The 3,674-nt window shown below is 48.6% G+C and overlaps 1 non-coding gene across 1 annotated transcript; it reads right to left on the bottom strand.

Annotated features, from left to right (window-relative positions):
• Positions 1 to 1,677: 1,677 nt before the first annotated feature.
• Positions 1,678 to 1,751, bottom strand: TRNAN-GUU. Its single transcript has one exon. It is a non-coding gene; the product is annotated as a tRNA-Asn (tRNA).
• Positions 1,752 to 3,674: the final 1,923 nt, after the last annotated feature.

Here is a 3,674-nt window from a genome sequence, read left to right as displayed (position 1 = left end):
TTTTTTTTTTTTTTGTTGGGGGAGACAGGCATGGTCTGAGTTCTTCACTCACCATTATGTCTGTGATATTTATCCATGTTTTCCATGTAGTGCTTGTTTTCATATTCCTTATATGAATTATATCTCAGTATACTTATTGAGCTCTTGGACGTTTGAGTTGGTTCCAGTTTAGGATATTTTGAATTGATATGAACATTCTTTTCTACGTCTTTTAGTGGACATATACATTTCTCTAAGACAGCCCGTTTCAATAAAAATATAATGGCAGTCACATATAGTTCTAAATTTTCTAGTAGATACCTTTTAAAAAGTAAAATGAAAGAGGTGAACATCTATTTAATATCGTACTAGACCTACTATATCAAAATATTGTCATTGCGACATGCGATATTAACAACATTTCAGGTGTTCAGTAGCTGCCTGTGGCTTGACCTCTCATATTGGAGAGCACGGGACTAAGGTATGTAGCTAAAAGTAGAATTTCTGGGCCACAGTATATAACCATGAAGGCACGACCCTTAGCTGACACTGCCAAATTTTTTTCCCAACAGTTTTGGAATTTATTTTTTACCGTTTCCAGAATTAAGAGTCTCCAGTGCTCCTCATCCTCTCAGCATTTGGGATTGTCAGTCTTTTTTTTTTTTTTTTTAAGTCAGATTTATAGAGGTGTAATTTACATACAGTAAAATTCACGAACATTAGATTATGCTACATTCTCTTCAGTGACTTGTACATGAAACTGGATTTTGGTGGTTGCTGTGATTAAAAAAAACAAGCACCGTGCCCCCCCCCCCAAAATCAGTGTGTGACAAGGAATGAAGCTTGAGAAGGTCTGAGAAACTGTGCAGTGCACAACACCAAGGCAGAGGATTTCGAAATGTCGCAACACTGAAAACAACAAATGATTCTGTTAAACTTTTGCAGGGAGTCAAGAGAACACCCAAGAATATCCACAGCATCACCCACACACCCTCAATATACAGAAATATATATGTGAACCAAGCAAACAATAGCATTCCCCAAGTACATACCAGAAAATACCAACCAGAATCCTCAGGACAACAGACAATCTTAAGAGTCTCACAGGCTATATTAGTTGTCATTTACGACCTAACAGGGAACAGAGATCCCTGGCAACTACCACTCATCAGAGATTAGTCCCAGGAATTCACTTCATAAAATTAAACCACAATCACACACTGATGCCCGCGGACAGGGGAACATAATGATGCACAATGAGAGGAAGAGAGAGAAAAAGAAGAGTTTTCCAATCACCCCACTTAGTATGTAAAAGGCAAAGAGCTCACTTTCTGCCCATGAGATTCAACAGAACTGAGCCAACAGCACTAACGGTCCAGGTGTGCAGGAGGAGTCGGTCAAGGGCAGGATTCTATTGGCTCCACTGAGATGTCTGAGCTAATTTTCATGAACATAGCAGAAACAACAACAACAACAACAAAACTGTCATGGAATACTGCAGTTATACGCATGCCAGATGATAGGCCAGCCCATACTCTAAGAGAATCAGGTTGGGGAGATGGGGCCGGTGGGTCTTATTTAAGAGCTGATGTAAATTAGATAGGACCCGGAATCCAGTAACATAGATTTTATGTGAGGAAATGTGCAGGTGATAAACAGCAGGAAAGACGCGGAACTCAAGTTAAAACTTAGGCACGCCGTCCCTGGGTGGGCTCGAACCACCAACCTTTCGGTTAACAGCCGAACGCGCTAACCGATTGCGCCACAGAGACACAAGCGCCCCGTCCTCCCCCGCCTTCTTAGGTAGTCAGTAGTAGCTCCTTACCTCGCCGCCTTCTTAGGTAGTCAGTAGCTCCTTACCTCGCGACGTGCCGCGCACTGGACAATAGACGTTCCAAAGCCTTGGAAAACCAGAGACTAGGATCGGAGCGGATGCCGCGTGCTCATCACGTGAAACCTCCGCGCCGGGCGATTCTGAAGACAAAAGGGCACCCCAACGGCCTCTCCCCCTTTGCTCCCCACCCGCCTTAAACGCTAGGGTCCTCGTGGTCTGAGGCGAGTGGGCTCCGCGGGACGGTGCAAGTCGGTGGGCTCGCCTGATGGCACTTCCCGTTTCTCCGCCTTCACCAGACCGCCCTTCGTCGCCACCTGTCCTCAGGGGTGCGGGGGACCTGCACCAGGACCGCTGTGCGGGCTGGAGGGGGTGGGAAGAATACAAGCGGTCAGAAGGAGAGCATCTGTCCACATTCGGGGATGCCTTCGGGGCGGGGGGTGGGGGCGCTTCCGCTGCCTTCTTCGGTTTCCCGTGCCAAGCAGGGAAGCTCTGCGCGGGCAGCGGTCGTGGTGATGGTCGCTCTAACGTCCCCACGCCGAGATTGGGGGTCACACACGCACCAGGACGCTCTCCTGGAACTTGTCAGATTCCACTGTCGTCTTTAGCTCTTAGGCCCTTCGTGAATGGAAATCCTGAAAAACTTTTCAAATGGAAATTTCTTTTTTTCCAAACTCCTCAAACTTCTAACAGTTCATGGTGCGGCATCCCCAGCGGACGCCCCAGAAAAGGCCTACGTACGGCGGGCCGTCCGCTCGCTTCGGCCGCGCGCGCCCAGCCCCGCCCCACGCGCGCCGCGGGCTTTCCGTGGGGGCGGGCGTGGGCGCCTGCCGCGGGAAGGCACCGAGAGAAAGGAGAGCGCCGGGGGTGGGGGCCGAGAAGCCGCGGAGGCACGTGTCCGGGGGCAATGAGACTTCCTAGGCGGCCTGGGCAGCGGTGAGGGCCCGATCCTGGAGAGAGGAGAATGCTGCTTTTATCCTAGCCGGATGAGGAAGGAAGGGAAAAGAGAACCCGAAAGAAGGAAAACCGCGTAGACCTGTAGCTCTGTTTAAAAAAGGGGGACGGGGAGCAGCAAAATATCATCGAGGCTGTTAGAACGACTTAGAACACAGCGGTTGCCAGCCGGCCCACGGCTCTCGGTCATCGTACAGTGGTCAGTACTCTGCGTTGCACTCGGCTGCAATCGCCTCAAAGCAGAGTCTGGTCAGGTTGTGACGAGTGTTAAAATTCTGCAGAGTTGCGCCACTTACCAGCGGCTCCAGAGCACGGTTTCCCGAGACCCCCGCGCTCTGCGCTGAGAAAAGGGGAAACCGCACAGGGCGCGCTGGACTTACAGGCATCTCGAAATGCTGGACTGCCCCACGTCTGGAAGGAGGTGAGGGAGGAGTCACCTTGTATTGATATCTTTCTAAAAATCAGTGGTGAGGCTACAGCCATTTTTCTGGTTGAGGTATTTCAAGCATCAGTAGGGCCTTTTTAGACCAAAATAGGAACGAAATGAAATGAGACTTCGCACTTTAGCTGGATACTTTAAATAAAATCCAACGAATAAAATGAAATCTTAACATTTTTTTCTTCGAACAGTAAATGACTGAACGTAGAGTGCACAAATCTGAAGGGCACAGCCCAGTGAATTTTGCTTAAAGTAACTGGTATCTCGATCAAATTAGGGAAAATTTATCTTAGTCCAAAAATTTAGAGTTCCTTTCCAGTTGTTAAAAAAGAATCTGAAAGATCGAATGAAATGGGGCCTCTTGCGTGAAGGGGTTTTAAAATGAAGCCAGCGGGGCGCCTTGGTGGCGCAGCGGGTTAAGCCTCTGTCTTTGGCTGGGGTTGTGATCTCAGAGTCCTGGAATCCTGGAAT

The sequence above is a fragment of the Enhydra lutris genome, unplaced genomic scaffold (genome assembly GCF_002288905.1).
Source record: "Enhydra lutris kenyoni isolate GAN:26980312 unplaced genomic scaffold, ASM228890v2 scaffoldscaffold88, whole genome shotgun sequence".
NCBI lineage: Eukaryota > Metazoa > Chordata > Mammalia > Carnivora > Mustelidae > Enhydra > Enhydra lutris.
This window is presented reverse-complemented; position numbering and strand designations above follow the sequence as displayed.